The sequence below is a fragment of the Myodes glareolus genome, chromosome 16, assembly GCF_982192425.1.
Source record: "Myodes glareolus chromosome 16, mMyoGla1.1, whole genome shotgun sequence".
NCBI classification, from domain to species: Eukaryota; Metazoa; Chordata; class Mammalia; order Rodentia; family Cricetidae; genus Myodes; species Myodes glareolus.
The window spans coordinates 56,940,255-56,966,837 of NC_142041.1; the positions used below are offsets into that span (position 1 = coordinate 56,940,255).

Genomic DNA, 26,583 nt, shown 5'->3' on the forward strand with positions numbered 1-26,583 from the left:
TCATAAAGTAACATAGCAGAAAAGGGCCTAATAGAGAGGAAACTGAGGTTTCTCACAGATTCTGAGATGTCTGAGGACTGGAGCTGGTGGGACGGCTGCCGTTCTCATCCCCAAGGTTCGCTGACATCCAGTCCTGTTAGCAAAGGGCTGGCGTGTGGGAGTGCTGTCAACTGAAACGTCTGCGTCCTGAGGCTAGGTGATCCGATTCCCTGCAGGTTGGGAATCAAGTGTAAACCAGGGCTTCCCCTAATAATCAGCAGGGAATGGATCAGGAGTGCCATTAGACACGATCATAATACTTATGCAAATACTAAGCTAAGATGATAAATGCCAAAATGATCTGTCCTCCCACGCTGGTGGGTATACTTTCTGGACAGCCTGGAAGTCCACGTTCAAATGCAAAAGTCTGGGATTCCACATATACAGCATGTATACTGTGCTGAGATGAGGTGGCCCCAGCCCAGCATCTCCTGCTATCTTTTCCATCTTTGACTTACGAATACCCAGCTCATATACCTATGCCTCAAACACACCCCCTCCTAAACACACACCAAGACCTTTCAAGCCCTTGATTCTACAACTACAAGCCTCAAGGAGACCAACGAAGAGAGAGTTTGAGACTATCTGGGCATGGGTACCAGGTCCTAGGTTTTTAAAAACAGTGGGAATGGTCCACGTTGGGAAATAATGAGGCTCGGGGGGAAGAGAGTAGGGCCTGACTTTCAGGTGATGCTGTCCTCGCTCAGATATTGATCTGTGGCTGCCTCTCACATCAGGGAAAGTGAGAACTTTGTTTATACTTTATCAATCCTTCTTATAAGGCGCTGTTAACCACATCAACAAATACAAAAAAAAAGTTGTACACATTCATTTTATTGTACCATGGTCAAAAGTAATGAAGATTTCTTATATATTATTTAGGAAAGAGAAAAGCAGGGAAAAAATGGGTCTCAATAAATCTGTAGAGTCTAAGCAATATTTCCTTACTTTTGGAGCTAACATTTGTTCTTCCTATAAAATAATTCAGCCAAGTTTTCACTTTCAAAGCCCAAATAGATTATCTGTGCTGATTTTATTGTTTTTCCCACACATGTTCCCTACTTCTCAGGAAACAACTGAAACATTACATACCGGAAAGCAAGTGCAGTGAGAAGTCACCTAAGTTCTGCCCTCATAGCTTTCCCCTCCTGGGCTCTGCAGCAGCTATACTTGTGTGCATCCTCCGGCTCCGCATGGCCCATTCTCTTTGTGACGCTGAATTTTCTCATTTCCTGACTTCAATTTCCACTGCTGAAATTGAGTAGTATGACACCACTAGAATGGGAAAGAAATGACCCAGGGATAGACCCGAGCAGAAGCCAGAGCGCATCTCAGCTCTCAGGACGGAAAAGATGGCAAGGATACCTTGTAAGCAACAAATTGAAAAAATGCATTGAAAATAGTCAATTTTACCTTGGTCCCAGGCACTGAGGTTTCTCACTGTCTAGAGAATTAAAGGCCAAGTTAATTGTACTTTTCCTCATCCTGTTCTTGCTTTTTTTCTAGTTTCTTGTATTCACAGTACCGTTCCCTCGAGGGTTCCATTTCGACTGTACCATTCCTCTTGTTCTAGAATGTCCAGTGGAGAACTATTGTTTACACAATCTTATGTAATCAAGTGAAAAATTTGAACACAAGATTTAAATCCAAAACATCTGAATCTGAGTGCCATTTCTTCAATATGCTGTATGATTCAGAATATAGTAACTAAGAACTTAGTTTCTAGTTCCCTGATCAGTGTCCATTGCACAGTGGTAGGGATAATTTGAACCACTCAAGTTCCTATAAAGTGTTAGAATTCCCATTGGGGTCTGGGGACTATAGCTTAGCTGGTAGAGTGTTAACCTACTGTGCATGAAGCCCTGAGAGCAGTCTCCAATACCACAAGAGACTGGAGATGGTGGTACATGCCCACCATCCCAATTGGGAGACAGAAGTAGGAGAATCAGAAGTGCACTGTTATTCTTGGCTATATGATGAGTTCAAGACTAGCCTGTGCTACATAAGACCTTGATAACAGACAACCAACCTTTCATAGCTAATTAATTAGATATGTATATACATAAAGAGTTTCGACCTCCGTTTTTCTGTTATGAGCCTTGTCATTTGCTTTTAAGGTTCTGTTTACATTTAAAGAACCTGGCTGGGACTGACCCAGTCAACAGTCAGTCCCCTCCTTGCTCAGACATAAGTTCCCAGCCCCTTCCACTCCTACAATGTACCACCTGAATATAATGTACTCTTCTGCAGACTGTAGCAGAGCATGTGAATTGGGCCCTGGGAAACCTCATCCTTTGCCTGATGACAAGTACCACAATTTGTAGCAAGTTCTTCAGAGCACCACATTATCCATTCCTTTTGGAAGACAGGACCAAGGAAACCACAAAGTTCCAGGTTGGGGAGAAAGGCTAACAAGCACCATTAATACCAGAGGAGGGACACACTTAGCAAGAGTGTCCAGGAAAGTTGGGCAGAGAATAACTATATAGATGGGAACTATGGCCCCAGAATTGGGCAGAGAGGCCCATGTATTCTTCCTTGCTGTTGGCAATAGGAGGAAGCAGGCAAGAAGAATGAGAAGAACAGATCTTGGGCGTGTTCTCGGGACCAGCTTCTGCTCTAGAATCTTGAGTATTAGCACAGAGAGAAGCCTGGTACTTGGGCTTCCATATAGCAAGGGTTGGGAACAAGTACTTCTGACCCAGTAGCTCTGACTGAAGCCTCCAGGTCTAGTATCTGAGACACTGGGTTAGAGAGGGAAGGACCAGGGCCAGGTGACTGGATGTAGACTCTGTAATGGGACAAGAGTGGTTGAAACACATGATTAGTCTTGAGTCTTCCAAGAAGAGAAAAAAGGTTTCCAGCCCTGGTGAAGGCCTGGAAAATGTGTGGAAACTAGAGAGATTCCACATCCTTATCCCTTCTTTCCAGACTATGGGTTCTTTGAGCATAATCATGTCTAATGTCTCCAGTGACAAGCAAGCGTGGCCTGCAGATGTTCAGTAACTATCTCTTCCTTATCTAAAATAAGAAAGCCGGCCATCTGGCAGCCGAACAGGCTCGGCATTCACAGATCTTTCTCCACACAGCTGTCTGCAGTGATTCAGCCCCCTGTGCGCCATCGTTTCATTGCCGAAGACTACTGTTTACTTCCAGGGAATAATATTTTGGAGAAGCTTGTTCAGCTGACTATAATTATTAACAATATGTCTCCTATTTCGTTTAGACATCAAAAAATTGATAACCAAACATTTAACCTCATGAATCAAGTATTTACCCCAGTAAGCCATGGTAACCACGAGATAATCATCCTAGACTGACATTAGATAGCTGATTCTCTGAGTTTTTACACTGTTTCTTTGGGTGAGGTCCTGAAATGAGTTCAGTCTCAGCTGATGACAAAATCTGTCTCAGTTTTCAGGGAGGTGACATAGCTTGTAACGGGAGATGTTCTCCAGATGCCAATGGCTGCCCTTGTTGGACTGTGACTCTACGGAAGAGCGCCATGTGTGCTGGACACTGGCCTTAGGAAGAGAAGGAACGCTCCCAGCCTTCCAGAAAGCTGGGGACAAATAAGTCGTTGAGGTCTAGAACATCTAAGCTGGCGGTGGCTGTGACCACAGGTCACAAGATGACAGTAAGATTAGTTTACACATAAAGGACAACTCCAATCTTTGAGTTGGCTTGGTACTGGTCAGCGTACATATGTTTTTTTTCTTTCAATAGTTATAATCACATTTTTTCCCAAAGCAACCTCTTTGAAGAGAAGCCTGTGTATACATATACCTGATCAGAAGCTTTTCTCAACCTGTGTTAGCCCCCACAATTATACAGTTTAAGTGATGTATTTTAGTGCTGAGTTGTATAATAACAAGCTGGTAAAAATAAATTTTGTCAAGGTAATTTCAATAGCACCCAATGCAATAACATTTATATTCTCGGTATGCAACTATTTATCTATGCAGAGCTATGAGAATAAAGTCACACTCAATAAAGGCTTCAGAATCATAGTCCCTCATCTGTTCATCGCTTATTGTTAAACACACAAGCAATTCTCTTCTAATTTGCTCATGTGAAGCAATGACTTCCATAAAAATGAGTTAAACAGTGTTTCCAAATTATGATGGTTAGGCTAATTTATAAATGCAGAGCTGGCTCTTTCCTCTCAACGTAGTAACTGCTCCTTAGTTACTATTTCAAAGTTAATGGATCTTTCAATGGTTTTACACATGCTTTATAGATGATAATGTTATAGTAAGAAAAAAGAGACACCTGTTGGAAAGTTTGCTATTGATCCTATTTAAAAGTTCATCTGGAGTAATAATACTCTGGGTACTCACCCATTCAAACACTCAAAAAAGAATTTATAAGTGTTCAGTTAGATGTGTGTGTGTGCGTGTGCGAGTATGTGTGTACGTGTGTGTGTGTGAATCTGAGTGATCCTTCCTCCTTCCTAGTGATTTTTCCTACATGTAAGCAGACTCTGAGAATTTACTCAATTCCTTCATGATTTCCCTTCCCATAGCTAGCAAAGTGCAAGCTCTGCCTGTCCTTCATATGTATATGTATATATGTGTATATACATATATAGTTATTAAGTTATATAGTTACATATATAGTATACAGGGTTCCATGTATCCTGGTCTGGTCTCTTTATCTGCCTGCCTCCATCTCCTATGTGTTTGGTCAGGTCTATGAGCGCTTGAAACCAGGGTTTGAACATGCTAGACAAACACACTACACCCAATACAAGCACCCAGTTTTATATCAAACATTAAATATGCAAAAAATGAAAGCTTCAATCAAGAAGCACATCATTAACAGGGGAAACAGACCCATGTCATTGTTGAAGTGTATTACAATGTATATGTAGAGTGCCAAGGGAACTAACTGGGAGAGAGCATCCAAACTGTGGGAGGGGTTCTTAACAGAGTCCAGACATTTAGGGCAGGTGGAGCATGTCCTTTTGGGAAGGAAAATCACGATAGAACTGAATAGACTCTCAGAGTCTGCTTGCATGTAGGAAGGATCTCTGTGATGGACGGATCATGTGATCAACAGTGAGGTGGATTAGAGGTAGACTCTGGCCAGCTAATCCAGGTATGGTTCAATGTAGTTCTTCCCAGGAGAGTAAAAGATTTCTTGCTAAATAATTCAGGAAAGATACTGAGCGACATGCAATTACTACCATTGTTAATCATGAATGAACTTTTCATGACCACTTTCTTAACTGGGTGTCCTTAATTATGTGGTTGCTTATCACAATAATGTGATTTTTACAGGTGGCAAGATCGTTAAGATTGCTGTTTTGGAAGTTCATTTCAGTGGCGGGGGGGGGGGGGGGTAAAAGTGAATTTAAAAGTGGCCCGAAGGTTGATCCAATTTTACATGTACCTCTACAGTCACATCAGAATTGTCCTACAACCCCAGCGACCGCACAGAAACAAAGTGCGATCAGAAAGACATACGAAAGACATACTCCACCGAACTACTATATTATTCTAATAATTAGTTCAGTAATCTAGATGGAAACTTCCTTCCACCCTGCTCTTGTCAGCTATGTGTCTCATTTCCTGATGCTGTCACCTAAATTTAGAATGACAGCCATCCAGGAATGTGGGAAGGGCTTACTCGACCTGCTCAGAGCTTCTTGATGACCCAGCACTACCCCTTTTTCATGACGGATGCAATCTGAGGCCCCAGACTCCCTGGATGGAATCTAACTAATTGCACTCTGGCTATCTCTACACAAACCTTGATGAAATTTCACTTACAAATCAAACACAGTCAGAGACTAAAAGGCAACAATTAAAGATAAACAGGACAGTTATGATAGACTATAATAAATGGTGAAACTTACAAAATCTACTTTTTAGAGTTTTCCATGTACTATTTTTTGCGGGTAATTAAAATGTAAATGTAAAGTGAGAGCGTAGATAGGAGGAAAGTGCTGTATTAGTGTGGCTAAGAGCAAAACTGAAATTCAGAATCTTGACCTAAGGATAAAACAAGAGCACCTAGAATCCACATAGCTATGGAAATCAAGAGACCTCAGCATGGCATTGCATCTATAATAGCTGGCAAGATCATAATCACTCTTCATTAAAAGGCTTAATTAACCAGCAGTCTTGGGTTCAGTTAGGTTGTACTCATGTTTCAGAATGATTTCCTACTAAAATGGTTAATATAAAATTATTCATATGTATGATACTCTAGCCTCTTGGAAAACAGGGTCCACATGGAATGAGGCCTTTGAAGGGACTGAGGAATTTTCCCATGTAAGACACAGATTATGAATGTATGAGTAATTAAAGGAGGTGATCTTAATTAAAGTCAAGGGTCTTTTCAGACTAGACAACCCAGTGCCAGTTATGGCTGGGGTAGGCAAATCTCCCCTTCCTCACACTGAGCCCTTTCTTTCTGTTTTAAATATTTATTTATTTATTTATTATGTATACAGTATCCTCAGTATTCTGTCTGCATGTCTGCCTGCAGGCCAGAAGAGGGCACCAGATCTCGTTACAGATGGTTATGGTTGCTGGGAATTAAACTCAGGACCTTTGGAAGAGCAGGCAGTGCTCTTAACCACAGAACCATCTCTCCAGCCCCTTTCTAGGGCCTCAGAGGACAGTGGGAATAGTTCAAGGCAGACACATGCACACAGCACAAGTTAAAAACCATCCTTAGAAATCCTGGGGCCATTTACTTTACCATCACCTGTTCATAATGGTACGGAAAGGAGGCCAATGACATAAAAATGTAACTGTATACGTACTACTTTCTTCAGAATACTCAAGTTGGTCTGTGCACTGCAAAAGAGCCTGGTGAAGTTCCCCACAGGCTCCCAAATACGGGAAAAGGATTCAAGGAAGCCTAAAAGTAGCTGCCAGAAACGAATCCTGAAAGCCAGCTTTCTTGTGCTCATTCACATCATAGGTGTAACACCAAGGGTCCTGTTAAATAAATCACAAACATGCAAATACATCAACTCACATTTGTTCGATCCTAATCATTGCCTTTTGGACACTTTACTCTCACGCTTCTAGATAAATCTTTGGCTTTATGTGATAATTCCAAATAATATATTCTCTATATGTTATATGTTGATATGGGTTTTTGTCGTTGCTGCTGACAGCAGTAGCCAGGGAGTTAGAGTTAACCACTTTTGCAGAAAGAGTCTCCTATACTTCGAGGTGGCCTCAAACTCGTCACATGGCCCAAACTGGCCTTGAACTTATCCTTTTGTTTTAGCTACAGCCTCTAGCTCACCCTCTGGTGCTGAAGCCACAAGACCTGAGTCCCAGAGCTGTTTTTTGCTAAAAATGCCCCACCAGATAGAGTGTGAAACGGTCACTTTAATCTAGCTGGCTGTCTCAGAATAGGAAGGAGTCCATTAAATGTTTGTCAAAAGGGAAAACTGCCTGTCTGGTTCACTTAAGTTGTTTGTAGTTACCTACTTCCTTAGCTCCTCCGGGCCCTAATGTAGGCTTTGGAATTCTTTGACCTGACAATAGCAGCCCCCCAAAGGTCACTCAGAAAGGGGGGTCCCCCGAGAAAGACCTGCTCAGCAGACTCTACTCTGAAGCACATCTGTCTAATGCTAACGGTGGGACCACACTTTGGTCCCTTAATGTCAAGCATTGTTCCACAGAGCTCATTAGTGATACTAATGGGACGAATAAGATGCAGGTTAAGAGACTTGAGCTGAAAAATGATAAATGGAAAAAAGTAGTGTGGAAAGTAGCATAGTCCACGAGATCTTTATTCTGGCATGGTATGCATTCGTAGTGCCAGGTCACCAAAGGACACTGTGTCCTCCAATTGAAAGCACACTAACGAATGATTTAGGGGTGGAAATAGGGACCTATTGAGAAAGCTTTGACTTCGTTATTACTAGGAAAATCATTTGATATGAGATGATCTTTGTGTGAGACTGTACACATCAGATAATGTTTCTGTGCTCGTAAAAGAATCTGAAGAATTGTTTCCTCGAATGTTTTAAAATGTGCTGTCCTGGGTTTCGTTAGAACCTTGATAACAGCAACAGGCATAGCATTTCATGCATTGTAAACATTGGCATTTAAAGTTGTGTTCATCACTCACAACTATATTGAGAGGGATCTAAGCGTCACACAAATGGAAACTTTCACACCGCTTTTCCTCTTGGAACACATTTCCATCCCACTCCATGTGTAAAGTTTTTCCCAGTGCCCCAAGCTTTCCAGATCTATTCATATTTCCGTGGAACTCAGACTCATTTCCTTCCCTCATCTTGTTCAATGGAACCATTTCCTATTCACGTCCTTAAAGCACTAGCGTAGAGTTATCCATCCTTTCTCTTACTCACCCCATCTCTCCTCAAGTTCTTTTACTCAAGCCAGTACCGCCCTGCCTCGTCAGCACCCCTCAGGGTTTGCTGGACACTTGGGGGAGTTTCTTGGGAGGCCAAGGCATGCTGTGAACTTGTAAGGGCAAACACTGGAGCAAATGCCTATCACAATAAAAATCAGGAGAGCACGTTTAAAAACACGGGAAGAAATAATTCTCCAAAAATTCTCTAGGCATACACAAGCAAGTGTATCTCATTTAGAAGACAGCATGATTGAAATGCCATTAGCTGAGGACTAAGCCAGTTTAAAGTCCTGCTCGGAACACAACTAGGCGCCTTATTCAAAATCTCCCAATAGAATGTACTTACTGCTTTCAAAATAGATGAAATGACAAGACAGAATCTTTGAACAAATAAGCCCTAATTGTTTCATTTGTTTACATTTCCATGAGACAAGGCACCATAGAAGGAGGTATTCCTTTCCCCCGGCATTCTCATATTTACTTAGTAAATATTTGCTTAACAAATGATAACTCAGTGAATATTTATCAAGAAAATCAGTGCATATAAAAATTTACGGTGTGTTTCACATACTATATTCTAATCAGGGCACACTCACCTTGGGCATGGCTTTATTTACAAAGCCAAATGTTGAGTTCCTATTTTAAATCGTTTAAGATTGATACAATATTTATACACATAAGCAGGCTAGTTCAATATATGTGCATTGTGTGTAATGATCAAATTAAGGGAGTCAGCATTTCCTTGTCCTCAAGCATTTATCATGTCCACATATTAAAATAATCAATTCTCTTTATCCGAGTTTCCAAAGTGGTTGATGGTTGTAGGGTGGGAGCTCTAACCCGCTTCGGCAGCAAGGGATGATGCAGGAGACAGACGTATAATCAGATGTAAATGAGGGAGACAGCAAAGGATAGGCTCTGGGGAAGGAGGGAGAATCCGGATCCAAAGCCTGCTCAGCAGAAGCAGGGATTTCATAGGAGATAATATGATATTTGGGTCCTTTTCAGCCAGATGTTAAAGGACCCACTAAAGGATATTAAAGTTTTCTGATTCTGTAACACAAAACAATGTTAAAGTTTTGGTTGGACTCTTTGAATTTTTATTACTTTTATTTGAAAATATATTTAAAATTGTTTTACTATTTTTATTTGCTAAAATGATAGCATTTTGATACTTGGATGGAAAGGAATGGATTTAATCAAACAAAAAGCCATTTAACATAGATTTCTCAAGCACCTGCTATGTATCAGAAGGCATCTGAAGTAGTACCAAGACACAAGGATGGAAGTAAAAGACCAGCTAAGGCCTTTTTCCCAAGATGCTTTTAATACAGTTCTTATATAGAAACCATTCTAGCAAGGGTTGTTTCATAAGATAAACAGAGGTACAAAGTGAAGGTATGTAACACCTACTTCAAACCATCTGTTGGGAATTTATTAATGTTCTGTGCAATTTCAAACAGCATCTTACGTAGTTTTCAGAACAATAACGCTATGATGTTGGAAGCAAGCTCTCTCCAACAGCTGCGAAGGCTGACGTTTATAGATGTCAAGTTCAATGTCATGTATCTAGAATGTGCCAGCTCCACAATTTGAACTCAGAGGTCTGACTCCGTGAGCCAGAGGCTTAGGAAGCAAGTGGTTCTGTGAAAGCTAATGGAGCATTTTCTAGAAACAAAAGAAAATGTCTGCCTTGGGTGCATACTTAGGAAAAAAAAAGCTATGGTCCCTTGAATGCTAAATCCCTCAGCTGTAGCTTAAGACAAGCAGAATTTTGTCAGTGCTTGAATTCGATAATTCTTCTTGTACAGCATTTCAGTCACAGTGGGAAACTAACTAATGTTTTCTGAATAGATAGAAACTGTATGATGGATTCTATGTAGACGGACTGAAAATTTAAACTTCCTAAACAAAGACGCACCTGTAGTAGAACTGACTCTGAGAGCCTTTGCCCATCAGACACAGACTGCTTTACTGCTGGCCCGCTGCTCTGTGCGTCATGTTGGGACCTCATCCTGTCCTTCCCAACTTTCCGCTTCCTCTTTGGCACTCTAAAAACTATGAAGGTGATCTGAGTCTACCTGACATGGCTTTAGCTCTTTCCCTGCTCATCCCGTTGTCTTCCCACCATTTGTCTCTTAGCTGAATTCTTCTGACTCAGTTCTCGCCACTCTAGTCCCCTACCCTTCAACAGCTCCTCTCCCTAATTGAAACTGACCCTAATCGAGCCACTAATTCTCAGGAGGACCGAAGTGGCTAATTCACTCCACATTTCCATAGGTCCCTTCTCTTGGGCATTTGTCTTTTGAAGAAGGCAAGTCTTCATCCCAATGGCATGACTTGTTTTTATGCAATGTGATTTGATGTGAGCCATATGTAGGGATACAGAGGAGGTTTTATGCTAATCCTCACATGACACCACTTAAAGGATAACTATGTATAACGCTGATACTGTACGATGATAACACACAGAAATACACCAGCTCTTTCAGAATGCAACACAAGGCTCATTTTAAGACCAGCAGGACCTTGTTTTCCTGCTGAGAGCCACGTGCCACTTGTGGTGTTTTCAGGTCCCTGTGAAGCGCTTCCCCTGCATGAACTATAGCACCGGGTGAGTACTCTTCCCATTGAAAAGGGCTTAGGGAGAGTTGGCGTGTGTGTGTGTGTGTGTGTGTGTGTGTGTGTGTGTGTAGGCGTCCATTGCTATTTCATATGACTCTCCTGGATAGTTCATTAGCACTGAGTTTTCCCTTCCTAAGTGACATCAAGTAGAGCCTGCATGTGTTCTTTTCAGCCCTCATTCAAACGACGTTTTATAGAGATCAGACTCACTTAGGAAGTGATCAAGCCCAGGCAAGTCTGTGTCTTCTTTTAAACCCCTCAGTCTTAATTACTCTCAGTGATGGTTTGGACATGTTAGATTACCCCATGCTTTAAGCTGATAATGGGGACTCTGTAGCCACATCAAAAGACATAAATTGTGTCAAACCACTATGCGCTGGCAAGAGAGTTACTGCATCGCCATTTAGCTTTCAGTGGAGGCACTTAACTACATTATACAATACAACTTTTATGATTAATTGCACAGAAATAACCAGAACTGACTGCAGCAAGCTCTTTGTTTCCCCTTCAACAGGCTTTGACCTGCCGGGTGGACATCTCTCCAGAGCACCAGAAATAGCATGAGAAAGATGCTTGTGTTACTTGGAGAGTTCTAGCACATTATGAAGTCTCTTCTCTCATGAAGATAAATTACCTAAAATACATGAAAACTTGAGTTCTGCAATCTTTCCTTGTGACTATTAGCAAGAGCATAAAATCAGCAAATGTTGGCATTCCAGTTCTGGCAAAAATACCTCCTCAAAGCCTGCAAAAAGTGTGTGTGTGTGCTGCTTGTGCACACGTGAGCCCCAGCGTGAGACCAACATTGCTGTCCTGAACTATGGTGCATAACTTCAAGGCATCATAGTTAGGTTTGTTAATGTTGACCCATCTCTTGTGAGTCGAGGGAAAACCCATCAAGTTTTGATGAAGGGTCTGGAATCTGCTAAGGTGATTCTTGCTTTGCCATGGGAGGGTCTTACTATTTCTCATCTAAAACACTGGGAAGGAATGAGACTTGTAATCTTTAAGAATGATTTATTACAACCCAAAAGTGGCTTCTCCACCCTTTCAGTGCTGTTCCTGTTGGAGCCTAGCTCCTTATTCATCCTCAAAGCACCATTTTCTCTCACTGTCAGTGAAAAAGATGCTTCCCTGGGATTCGGTTGGAATTTGATTGTGTTTCCCTTTATATTGGCACAGGGTACCAGGTGCCAGGAAACCTTTGCAAATTGTCCTGGAATCAAACATCAATACATTAGCAATAACATTGACTATACAGAAGCATAAAAATGTAACTTACAAATAAAGGTTGTGGTAAATCTCTCTCCCTCCCTTTCTCCCTCCTTCTCTCCTTCCCTTTCTCTCTCTCCCTCTTCTTCTCCCCCTCCCTCTTTTCCTCTGGGTATATATAAATATCAATAGATGTGGACATATATAAACTCACATTCTCCCTCTGGGAGTTGTCGCTGTTGCTCCATTAAAGACAAATAATCAAAGGCCCAGGGAAGTAAAGTAAGAAAGTATAGCTCACAGAACAAAATTAATCTTCATTATCGGTGCAATATACAAAATTGAATTGTAGCTTTAAGTGGGGAAAGTAAACAACAAATCTTTTGGAAAAAATAGATCATCTCCAAGTTCATAAAAAGTACTAACCATAAAATCCTTAAAGTGGGCTGCATTAAAATTATCAAATTATTTTTAAGACACTATGGAATGGGAGATTATATTCACAATGTTTTACAAATTGTAATTAATATATATATATATTTAAAATATATAAATGACTTCTGTCAGTGACTAAATCAAGGAATATATGAAGAAAGGAAGAATATGAATGAACACTTTATCAAAGAAGATGTTCAAATAACCAGTAAATATACAATATACTACATTGGACATCAAAGACACGAAGATCAAAACTCGTTGCAATACTGCCATGTCATCATGGAGATAACTCAGGTGTAAGACAAATGCTATGAAAAATTAGCACAACTGTTTAAAGATTGGGATGATTGCTGGTGGGAGTGTAAACTGGTATGTTCATTTCAGAAAACTCTTTATGGTAGTGTCTACTGAAACCACTCCCAAACTCAGCAATTCCTATTTTATACTCAGCAGGAATACTTCTCAAAGGAAATGTTTATCACTGTCGTGATCACCACAGCTTCAATCTGGACACAACTCAATGTGTTCTGAAGTGGATTGGCTCTGTCGTGACATGAGAATGAGTGAAGCAAAGCTAACGTGCAAAGATGAACAGTGTAACACCAAGGGAAGAACCCAGACAGAACAAGTGTGCTCCATAGACCCTGATAAGTGGATAAAACTCAGATGTGATGGTAAAATAAGGAGGCCATCATCCATGGGGAAGTGGAAGTGACTGGTGAGGATTCAAATAAACTTCCAGGTGCTGGTAATATTCTGTGTCATGGCGTGGTACTCAGCCACATAGTATATGCTCATCTTCTGAAAGACATTTCAGTTGTTTTTTTCCTCCTTAAAGCTAAGGTCTTACACACAATTCTGGCTTTAAGCTCATTACTAGATGGTGGCCTTGAATTACTGCTTTACCTGTTCAAATCTGAGATGGAGGAGGGTGTGGCCAAATACAAAAAAATTAGTTTGTGCATTGTTTTGTATGTTATAGTATTGCATGTTAAGGTATGTGTTTGTGCAGCTCATTTAAAAATGTAATATATAATTATGTAATATATAATGTAATATAAAAATTATATATGTATATATGTGTAAAATAATGTATATGTAATATAAAATAATGTAATATATAATTATATAATATATAAAAATGTAATATATAATTAAGAAATAAAGTTTGATAGAGAGTCATCTGTAAATCAAGCTTGTAGCCATGTTAGTTTTGTTTTCTAGATGTACAGAGTTGTATTTCAGATGAACAGATATTCTTCAGATTTTTCAAAGACTACAGAATATGGCATTTACAATATTTTAAAAACTTAGGATTTTTTTGTGACAATGAGACACATCTTCTCCTGCCAGCACCAGGAAAGAGGAAGACAGGCGTCGAAGAGGCTCCTTAAGGAGTTTACTAGCCATTTGGGCAAGAAACTGCTCTTGCCTGGACTGCTTGATGTTATGCTGTTTGAACTGGCTAAGAATGACCCCCACAAAAAAAAATAACTACTGAACTTGCCTAAAGGTCAGATGGTCCTTTGGGGTTCCTGTTTCATGAGAGAACAAAAAGTTTGCTAGACATTCTGCATGACACAAAAGAAAGTAAGTGCCTGCCAATTTAGGTGGAACTGTCTTTGAAATTTCCTGCTTCATAAAAAAGTCTGCTGGATACTATTGACCTATAGACTGAAGATGGGTGCACCAATGTTACAGAAGAACTTGGGTGACTGTCCAGATAGTGTTTCTGTCAATTCTGGAGTTTTAGAAGTTACTTATAATGCTCTTCCTGTTTACTTAGGTAATATTATATTCTTCTGGAGTCTTTGATGGAGTTGAAGAATAGATAGTTACATTTAATGTTTTCCTTAGTTATGATAAAAGATAAAGTAGATATAAATATTGTAACTAGTTATTGTTTGATAACTTTTGTTGTATGTAATCTTGCTATGTTAAAGTTAAAAACCTTTTTGTTTAAACAGAAAAGGGGAAATGGTGTGGGAAGTCCTTCTGTATATGTGTTGCTGTTATTGGTTAATGAATAAAGCTGCTTTCTGCCAGTGGCTTAACAGAGTAAAGCCAGGTGGAAAATCAAAACAGAGATGTAGAAGAGAGAGTAGACAGAATCAGAGAGAAGCCATGTAGCTGCCACAGGAGACAGACACCTCTGCTGGAGCCTGCTGAAACTTTGCCAATAGGTAGGCCACGACCTCGTGGTAATGCACAGATTAACAGAGATGGGTTAATTTCGAATATAAGAGCTAGCTAAAAATACACTTAAGCTATTGACCAAGCAATATTGCAAATAATAGAGTTTCTGTGTGATTATTTCGGGTCTGAGTGGCCAGGAACAAATAAACAGCCTCCAACTACAGGCATTCACTGATTAAGCAGTTCTCAGTGCTGTTCTGATTTTTTTTTTTTTAAGAATTTTTCCCCCAGGTTAAGCATGTCTGTACTGAAAGCTTATTTATCACTTGGAAGAGAAATCACTACAGAGGCAAATGCTTCTAGGCATCTCTGCTTTGAATGGGTTTCAGTGACTCTGAAAGCCTCTCCATTAGTAACTAACAGCATGTTAGACTTTTCACTTTCATGGCCTTGACTCAAATACCACTATGCATTTTACTGAAGGGTCAGATGCTGGAGTGAAATGTCTTTTCTACAGAAAGTAGTCAAGCTGTACACATCCAGGGTTGCCCTAGTGGGTAGGAAGCTACAACCAAGGGAAGAAAAAAATGGCCAAAACACTCCGACCAAATTATCATGGTCTGGTTTGTTTTTGTGGAAATGGCTGACGGCTGCTCAGAAAGCATTTCCAAAGTTCAATCTAAGATTAGGCTTGGCTCCAAGGCTCTAGGATTTAATTGTCTCATTTCCTCTCTCAGTGATGCAGCTTACTGTTTCTTGGCTACAGTTTATGGTGATCATCACACAGCCTAGGAGGTGGTGATGCATTGGTTTTGACGGTAGCCATGGAGGATGAGTCATACAAACAAATTTGGCTTGTAGTAGAGTCTAGACTTAAAGCTATGCATTCCACCCCTCTCAGGATTATTTCTAAAATTCGTTCCTCTCGGGGCTTCTATCTCTATACTACTTTTGAACAAAGCAATAGATAGTTGTTGAAAAGGCTGTTTCTTATCCAAACAAAATGCAATAATTTGGTAAATATCAAATGCTTAGTATTGTTTAAGACAATGAGTTTCTTTTTTAGAAGATTATACATGAGTACACATAAAACATACACATACATATACAGAAATGACCAGCATCAAAGAACGTAAATCATATGACTACAATCACATGTCCAGATATGACCTGTCTTCCAAGTCTGGACTTAAATGTCTGTTGTACATTTTCACCTTAAAGCTCCTTCTAACACTTAAAAAGGACCATTGTCTAAAGTAAGACATTTTGTCTCCAGCTCTAAAAGGCTTTCTCATTTTAGCATTTAGATACAATGTCAATCTTTCTGGTAACAAGTCCAACCTTGAAGTTTCTTTTTACTCTAGGTAGTTAAAATTTGCATTTCTCTCATGACTAATTATGTAGAACACTTTCTTCCAATGTGCTAACTTGACAAATTGTCTGTTCAAATATTATTTGAATATTATTCTTGGATAGTCTATAACTTTTTTCTTAATGAGTGTTGAGAGTTCTTCATATATTTTAGTCTCATGTTCTGTAGTTGATAAATACACCCTGTCTGCTTAATTCTAAGAGTAGCTTTATAAGAAAAGTTTTTATTAGCAAAGTCAAGAATATTTTCCTCTAGTGTCTGTTTTAGGTGCTGTATCTTGAGAAATCTTCACATTACCCAAGGTTCCTAACAGTTTTTTATTAGAAGCTCTACAGTTTTTATTTAGACCTGTATTCCTTTTGTCTTATTATAAATGGTCCAAGGCATGTAGTATTCTCTCTCACTCTATCTGTAGTGTTCTCCTTCCTGTCCCTTTCTCCTCTTTTTGTTTTTAAGAAAGAGTCTCCAGTAGACTAGGCTGCGCTCAAACTCACTATGAAGCTAAGGGTTACCTGAACTCTTAATGTTTCTGCCGTCACCAGTTCCTGACAATTGGAGGTGTACACTATGTCTAGGAGTATATCACTATGTCGATTTATTTTTAGTTCTGTATATGAATATCAAATAACATTTGCTAAATTTTATTAAAATAAAATTCTTTATTTCTGTGAATTTAAAATAATGAAGAATACACTGGCTGTTGCAGAGTGGTTCTATCTGTGAACTATCTGTCCTGTGCCCTAATTTATCTCCATACACTCACCACTTGAATTGATTAATTTTATGATAAACCTTGTATCAGTTATTTTTAAGTCCTTTTACTTCATTCTTCTAAATTTGAATTTTGCTTTTCTTTTATTTTTATATGAATTACAGATTTAATTCAATCCCACTCCAAATCACCTCAACATTCTTTATAGGGATTGAAAACAAATTCCAAAATTCATATGAAAGTAAAAGCACTCCAGGTACTCAAAGTAATCTTGAACACAAAGAATAATGATGGAGGGATCATCAAAGAAGATTTTAAGTTATATTGTAGAGCTATAGTTAAAGACAGACAGACACACAGACAGACAGGCTAGCATGGTATTGACCCAAAGTTCAACGTGTGGACTGAGGGAACAAAACAGAAGTTCCTGACATGAGCACACACAATTAAAGCCATCTGATACTTGACAAAGACCCAGAAAGTTCACATTAGGGAAAACGTCAGTTTCTTCAACTATGGTCTTGGGAAAACTGGAAGCCCACATGTAGAAGAATGAAGTTACACACGTATCTATCACCCTGCACAGAAATCAACTCCAAATGAATCAAAGATCACAACATGAAACCTGAAATGCCAAAATTGCTGTAAGAAAACTTAGGCAGTACCCAGTAGGAAAGGATTTTATAATAGGAGCCCATTTGCCCAGGAGTTAAGGTCAATGGTAGACACATGAGACCTTATAAAACTAAAACATTTCTTTTATGTTTTTGGTTGTCAGCCTAGCCTTTAATGGCTGAGTCATCTTTCCAAACCAGTGGGGCCACTAAAGTGGAACCATAATTTATCCCTAGGGTATGAACTGGCACTTTGGAGCCTATTTCCTATGAAGGGATACTTTGCTCAGCCTAGTTACAGGGCACGGAGGGACTTGGCCCTGCCTCAAGTGATGTGACAGATTTTGCTGACTCCCCAAAGGAGGCCTCACCCTCTCTGAGGAGTGGATGGGGGCTGGAGTGGGGAAAGAGTGGGGAACGGGAGGGAGAGGGAACTGGGATTGGTATATAAAATAAGATTTTAAAAAAACCCTAAAAAGTTTCTGTACAGCACAGGAAACAAGTGAAGAGGAGAGTCCAGAGTGTGAGAATCTTTGCCCACTATTAACTTCTGCCATCTAAACAACAACAAACAAACAAACAAACAAAAATGCAGATTAAATCTACTCTGAGATTTCATCTTACCAAATTTAACTAAAGTCAAGGAAACAACAGACAGCAAATGCTGACAGGGATGTGAGGAGAGGGGACCTCGCTCACTGTTGCTGGGATTGCAGACTGGGGCAGGGTATGTGGGAGGCTGGAGGGAGGAAAAGGAGGGGAGGAATGATATAATTTTAAAAATAAAAACTTTCAATCTTAACCAAAATTTTGCTAAGGTTTTGATTGGTATTGTATAAAATCTAGAAATTTGGGAAAGAAAAATAAATCTGTTCATTTTTTCCACTTTTGTATTGCGAGTTTTTTAAAGTTATTTTTCTTTAACAAATTTGATTATGTTTTATACTGATGATTTTTTTTTTTGATTTTTGTGTGTGTGCCTGTGTATATTCTAGATTTATGTGTGGTTAGGTATTTGGCTTAACATTTCAGTGAAATTTGTAAAGTTTCAAACTATTTTTAAAAGATTTCTCTATTCTAACTACCCAAGGGCCTGCTTCTTGGCTTCTTTTACATCAGGATGCTTATGTTTCTTCATAGCTCACTGAAGATGTGGCCACTTTCATGGAGCATTTTTTTCCTGTGGATTTCATTCCGAACATTTTTAGTCCCACACTTCCAGGTGGAGTCTTAAATTCTGCCCTGGTCATCTCGTCCAGTGTATGCTCTAGTTTGGGCACTGACATTTTCATCTTTTTTAATTTCAAGTTTGTTTCTTTCTGGCACTTTCCATGCCTCGATTTACATGTTCAATCTTGTAGTTATCTTCTTGAACATATTGAGCATAGCTATACCAGCTGGGTTAATACTCCTGCTGACTTCTTCAGATGTTAGTGGATTTGTGGGTATTTCCACTAATTGCCTTTTCTCCTCACTGTTGATCACACTTTACAATGCTTTTGTATGTATAGTAGTATTTGGCTGGATGCCAGATTCTGGGAATTGTGTTTTGTTGGGTCCTGAATGTATTTTATATTCTTATAAATACTCTGAAGGCTGTTCTCAGAACAATGTAAGATGCTTAAGAACTACCTCATTCTTTTTTCTTACCTAGTCTCTCATATAATATATTCCAACTGCAATTTCCTCTTTCTCCACTCCTCCCAGCCCCACCCCCAACACACTTCCCCTTTCTCCCACTGTTCCTCTATTTCCCTTCAGAAAAGAGCAGACCTCTTATGGATATCAATGAAACATGGTATAACAAAATGCAATAAGACTAAGCAGAAACCCTCATATCAAGGTTAGATGAAGCAATCCAGTAGGAGGGAAAGGGCCCAAAGAGCAAACAAAAGAGTCAGACACCGTCTCACTCCCACTGTTAGAAATCCCACAAAGACTCTGAGTTAAACAACCATAACGTGTATGCTGAGGACCTACGGCAGACCCAGGCAGGCTCTGTGAACCCTGCTTAGCTGATTCTGTGGGCCATGTGCTGCTGGTGTCCTGACCCATCTAGAGATGGCACAGTGGTTAAGAGCGTTGATTGCTCTTGCGGAGGGTCCTGACCCATCTAGAGATGGCACAGTGGTTAAGAGCGTTGATTGCTCTTGCGGAGGACCTGGGTTTAATTCCCAGCACTCAGATGGAAGCTCATAGTCACCTATAACTCCAGTTCCTGGGGATCTAATATCACATTATTCTAAGGCTTGAGGCAGAGCTGTTCGTGAGGCTCTACCACAGGAGCATGCGCTCTACGGCTAATCCCATAGCAGGAGCTCCACTGTGTCTTCCCTTGCTCCGTGCACGAACACGGCTTTTTACTCCAGTCTTTGGGAACTTGTACTATTCATACCCTAGATGGGGGATTGTTCCACTTATCTTTTTGCTGTGTCTTTCTTCAGGCTTGGGTAGTTTCTTTACACACACTGATGAGTGCTTAGCTAAGGACACACACACAGGTCACAGGACTTGGGGTTCTGCTCTCTGTGGTGTCCTCCAGAGCTCTTGCTGCCTCATGTTAGACAAAGGTTCTCATACTGTAAGTTGCAACCTCTTTGGGGGTCATATATCAGAAATCCTGCATATTAGATGATTATGATATAATGATTATTATATTATTATGATTCATAACTAGCAAAATTACAGTTATGAGGTAGCAACAAAGTAATATCATGGTTGGAGGTCCCCATCACATGAGGAGCTGTATTAAAGGGTCGCAGCATTAGGAAGGTTGAGAAGCACTGGATTAACATCATTTCTTTGCCTCAAGGGGAGTGCTGAGCCCACTGGGCTCCCTCCCTGGGTTCCTCTAGTACACTGCCTTCAGCAGTGGCTGTAGCGGCTACAGTGCTGACTTCTCTGAGAGCGGTACCCAGCCATGCTTGACATTTTATATCTGAAAACCATCATGTCACTTATTTTGTGTTGTTAGGCAGAAGTGGACCTAATATCTGTGACTCCATCTTGGTCAGAAGCAAAAGTGTTGTGACGTTTAAACCCTTCTGTGTCTTCTTTGTCCGCTGATGTTAACACTTGACATCATCTCATAAGACCTTTGAACTATTGCCTGTGGCGAGTTCTGGGCTTCTGCCCATGTCTTGAGACTCTTCTACTTCTGATTCATTTAGACCAGTCACATAAAGGTGTGTGTGCATGTGTGCGTGTGTGTGTTACATAATATAATATGGATGCATCTACAATCTCTTTCTCCAGAAGCAGTGAAGCTTGTTCTCTATAGGTCATAATTCAAATTCCTAGACTCAAAACCAAGATTCTCCAATTTCTGTCCCCAACTATCCACCCAACCTTATATTTTACTGTTCTAGCAGGCTTATCTAAACAGAACTAGTGAGCATTATTGTATATCAGTCTTCTTGCTTTGGGTTTTATTCACCTCAGGAGAAACACCCTCCCTTATGCCTATTCAAATTCTATTTTCAACATTTGTCTCAATCCATTCACATGCCATTTCTTTAAGGATTATATTTTTTAGCTAAACTATCTATGAATCATTTCTTTAAGATTAAAGTTTAAGAAGCTTCTATGATTTAGGATTTTATTATCTCAGTTACCGGCTCCCCTATTAGCTGCCCCCTTTGCCAGGCTGGGGAGATGACCCAGTAGGTACAGCACTTGCTGTGAGCTCAGTGGAACCTGAGTTTGGATCCTGAGCACCGCTGTAAAGGGCAAGTGTGGTGTATAAGCCTAAAACTTTAGTGCTAGGCTCAGGGTCTGGGTGTAGAAACAGGTGGGTCTCAGGCCCTCACTGGCCAGCTAGTCCACCTTAAACGGACAGCACGCTCCAGAGAGTCCAAGTCTTAAAAAGTAAGGTGAAGAGCAATAGTGGAAATCAGATAGCATCTACTTCTAGCTTCTATACACATTCTATATGAGTGTACCTGAACACACACACACACACACACACACACACACACACACACACACACAACTTAGGAAAAAGAATGCTGTATTTTGTCAAAGGCTTTTTCAGCATCTAATGAGATGATGATGTGTGTGTGTGTTTTTCTCAGTTTGTGAAAAATGGTGGATTACATTGACAAATTTTTGTATGTTGAACCATCCCTGCTTTGTTCTTGGATTAGGTTTGCCAATATTTTACTGAATATTTTTGCATCAATGTTCATGAGTGAGATTGGCTTGTAATTCTCTTTCTTAGTAATGTCTTTTTGTGGTTTGGGCATTAGAGTAATTATGGCCTCAAAAAAAAAGACTTTAGCAATGTTTCTTCTGTTTCCTATTGTGTGAAACAATTTGAGAAATATTGGTATTAGTTCTTTGAAAATCTTGTAGAATTCTGAGCTGAAGCCATCTGACCCCCCTCGGGGGCTTTTTTTGGTTGGGAAATTTTTGATGACTGATTCTATTTCTTTAGCAGTTATAGGTCTATTTAATTTGCTTATCTGGTCTTGATTTAATTTTGGTAAGTGATATTTATCCAGAACATTGTCCATTCCCTTTAATTTTTGAAATTTTGTGGAGTACAGGTTTTTGAAATAAGACCTAATGGATCTCTGGATTTCCTCCGTGTCTGTTGTTATAACCCCATTTTCATTTCTGATTTTGTTAATTTGGATATTCTCCCTCTGTTTTTTGGTTAGTTTGGATAAAGGTTTGTCTATTTTGTTGATTTTCTTGGAGAACCAACTCTTTGTCTCATTGATTTTCACTCATTACATTCCCATCCATTTTCTTCTTCTAACACTACAGATACACAATCTTTATCCCCAATAGCCCACCAGCCCAGCCTCCCTAAGCTCTGATCTTCCTTGCCACGTGCCTTCAGAAATGAACAGCAGGAGCCTTACATGTCTATTTGACGGCAGGCCAAGGGGTGTCCATGAAACCGAGTCTAAAAGGCTTGGGCTTTTGTTAGTCCCATTCGACTTCAGCTCTAAAAGGAAGGTTAACCACCGTGATGATACAGCAGCTCGTGGGGTTTATACTGACATTCATATGATCTTGCTCAAGCTCAGAGTCTCGGGATCTAGGATCATCGCCTTCAGTCACCACAGTAGCCTGGAGAAACCACAGGTGCTGGTCTCCATGTTGATCATTCTTTCTGACTGGAATATTAGTTTAGCTTGCTTTCTATAGCTTCAGCAAACAACATGGCCAGAAACAAACCTGAGGAGGAAAGGCTTTGTTTGCTTTGTTTGGCTTATGCTTCCCAGGCCGCCATTAGCAGCAGTTAAGGTAACTTTCTAGAAAACACTGCTTGTTTTCACAGGGCTTCCAACTGGGTTTGCTTTGGATCTCAGAAGAGACCTTGATATTTGACTTTTGAGCAATGCTGAAGGAGTTGATTCTAGGGATGACTGGAAAGAGAATGAATGTCTTTCACATTGTGAGACAGACATGGATCTTTGGAAGCCAGGGGTATAGTGCTGTTGTTTGGATTCTGAATGTCACTCAAAGATCCATGCTCTAAAAGCTTGGTCCCTTAGGTGGCACCACAGAGAACTGAAACAGTCTGTAAGAGATGGAACGGAGAGCTTTGGGTCTTTAGAGACAGGAGGAGACTTACAGGACACCCTTGACTCTTGGTATACCCTGGATCAAGATGAGGTGGCTGGTTTTGCTCTATCACGCTCTGTCATTGTGATGTTCTTCCTGTAAAGGTCTAAAGCAACACAGTCAACTGATCATTGACCAGAACCTTCAAAACTGCGAGACAAGGTATTGGAGGGATGGGGTTAGCTCTACTAGAGAACTTGAGCTCAGTTCCCAGCATGCATTTGGGATGACTCAAGGCTGCCTATAACTCCAGTTCCAGGGAATCACCTCTTTTGACCTCTATGGGTACTTGCACTCATCTCACACACACACACACTTTTTAAAACCATGAGACAAAATAAACTACTAGTAGACTGTCTCAAGTATAGCCCATACTCTTCCTTCACTCCTCTGTATAATCAGTCTCCACTTGAAGAAGACTTCCTGAACTACACCATCTAAGCAAGCATTTCATTTTTCTTTTCTTTATTTCTTCCTTCCTTCCTTCCTTCCTTCCTTCCTTCCTTCCTTCCTTCCTTCCTTCTCTTCCTTCCCGTTCTTCTTTCCTTTCTTCCTTTCTTCCTTCCCTTGATCATCTCCTTACCCTCTTAGGTTTCCACACAGCCCTCACAGCCACCTGACAGTTAGCTCATTTGTGCCTTTTCTACCGCAGCTAGGTAGAGACCATTGTCTAAAATAATGCCTAGTGTGTATGTAGTAGGTGCTTTTAAAATACTCTGTTAATTTACCTTACTTGTCCTTGATCATTTTCCTTTAGACTTAAGAGACAAAATACTCTCGCATTCTGGTTAATGTGCAGTCTCTTTGGCATCAGGAGAGATCTCTAATCTATGACCCTTTTATCAGGCAATTTAGTGCCCTAGCCTGCCCAATGGCTTAACTGAACAATCTGTGTAAAAGACAAATCTGTGGCAGATGATGAAGTCATTAGGATCTTTATTGTTTTGTTATCTTTGTCCCTGTGCTGGGCTGCTATTCCAATTCTGTCACTAGATTGCTAAGTTTGTAGATAAAACCTAGCCCCAGTGTAAGCATCCAAAGTCCTACTTTTACCTATGTTCATATTATGGCGCCCAAACCAAAGTAAGAGCCACTGACATATATTCAGATGGGGGCTGGTGGTGAAAACACGTTTTATGAGCTTTTGGGTCTAAGGACTCTACTTACTGACTTCCAAAGGAAAAATGTCAAAGCCGTTGTTTTAGGTTGTGGGCTCCTCAAATAAGATAGTAACAAAGCAAATCAGATTGTTGTTGAATTTGTGTTTACATGCTTAATGGCTGGGCTTCAAGCTGGGATTTGCAATTCCCAACCATACGACAGCATAGTTCACCAGCTGGGACTGATCCCAGTGGGGCATGTCAGCTGAAAGAAAAGTTTGTGAACACAAGTCAAATATGTGAGGGGAGACATTGGGAGTGCCTGCTCAAAAGGGTCAAAGAAATCGTTAAGTTTTAAGAGGCTCAGGAATGAAAAATAGAGTCCACTTTCACATTGCTGCAGTGGAGTAGGAGTGGGGAGGTGGGCCCAGAAGTGGAATTCCAAAGAAAGGTTTCAGATGCACTAAGTTCTCTTCTGTAATGGGTACCACCAGTATTTTAGCTCTTCAGAGGCCAAGAGAATACTCTGCTTTACTCAGTTACCTGCACATCTTAGAGCTTGTTCCTCCCCTTTCTGCTCCCAAGAAGCAACAGTTTAATCCCAAGAATAAACTCAGGCTGCCAGGAAACAAAACAGTGATTTAACCTGAATAGTCATAGGACTGAATATTTTTTTTCTCTGTGCTAGGAAAGGTATGTGCTCAGGACCTTCTCATTTTAACACTATAATTTCCCAGCCCACAGCCAATTGGAAATGGTGGCCTCATTTTTAGTATCTACTTGCAAAGGATATCCTTGAGTTATTTATTAGCTATGACGCATGACTGTCTTTTGGGTTTTGTAAGGTAACATTGCCTGAGATAATAAGAGCAAAACTTGGGACTAAGGAAGAACTATGGGATTTATCAGAAGAGTTCAGGAGAGGCTCCTTCCCCTTACCAGCCTGTGGCCCCTGGGAAGCATTGAACTGTTTTGAGTCTCCAGACTCCTGCACACAAGAATTCATCATGGAAATATGGAATGTGCTCAGCTCTGTGTCCAGTTATTCATGGGCACACCATCAGGAATAAATCTGCAATAGGCAAGTGCTCTTCTTCCTCTTCCTCCTCCTCCTCCTCACTAAGGGGTTACAATCAAAGATTCAAGCTCTGTCTCTTTTATGTCTTGTTATTTTGCTTTGAGTAAGACATCCCGCGTCTCTGAACCTTAGTTTCCTCATCTGTGGAGCGAGGACAACAACAGCAGCTGAGCCAGCCCCAGAGAGTTAGTATGAAAATATAACACAGGCAGGGCTTTCATGAGAGGCAGAGTCAACACAGGCAGCTCATCTCAGATATCCAGTGTCCAAAACTGAGCTTTAAAAGAAATCTTTCTTTATTAAGTGCCCAGCTATGTGTATTTTATTGAAGAAACAGAAAATGAAATAATAAGTCACTAAAGCAGCCAAGGGGCCAGAGAAGTAGGCTGATTAGATGATGAACCAGGTTTAGGAATTAAGACAGGCTTGAGAAGGTTAGTTCTAGAATTATTTACCATCTCTTCCAACCCTGCTTCAAAATGGGGCCACTCCTTGATGCTTACAAGAACATGCTTCAGGGCAGATGGAAGAAAGAACTTCTTCATGGTGCCATGATCAACTCATGGAACCTGTTCTCCCATACTTAAAGTTCAGAAGTACGCATGACCTCACAGAGTGGTAGCTGCCTTGCTGTGGCTTTCTGTGAATGTATTTATTAAGAGAATTGTACTTGTTTATGACCGCAATTTAGAGATTCACATCCAAAAGCAGTATCAGTTTTAGATATATTCTAGTCACAAGATTGTTTTCTGAGCCATTTTCCAAGGCAAACACATACTCTTATCCACATTTTATTTCATTTGGATAAATACATAATTGTGCTGTTCTTTTTTGTCATCCATCCATCCATCCATCCATCCATCCATCCATCTATCCATCCATCCATTTCTGAAAGGGATTCCTGTGATTCTAGCCCTGTGCTAAGCATTGAAAAGCATATCTTATCTACTCTAATTTCATGAAAGACAGACGAATACAATGCAGTGATTTGGCAGGCTCCCCACAGTCTAATAGAATTTGCTGAGGTTTGAATATATTGCCTCGTCTACTGTTTTAATCCTTCTCACTATTTTTAAGATTTTACTTTTAATGACACCACCTCTATGTGATACTCATAGGACTTTTACTAAAATCTACTAAATACTCCATGGAATCCCATGATTTTTCATTTGCAAGTTATTGTGTGTCAATGACTAGACACACACATACACAGAGAGAGAGACAGACAGAGAGAGAGAAAGAAGAAAGAGAGAGAGAGAGAGAGAGAGAGAGAGAGAGAGAGAGAGAGAGAGAGATGGATAACTTATACATTATCAGAACTTTTGCTG

General features: G+C 40.2%; 1 protein-coding gene across 1 annotated transcript in view; it reads right to left on the reverse strand.

Moving 5' to 3' along the window:
* Positions 1-26,583, reverse strand: part of Cpa6 (carboxypeptidase A6) — a 316,273-nt gene that overhangs the window by 233,955 nt on the left and 55,735 nt on the right. The window lies entirely within an intron of this gene.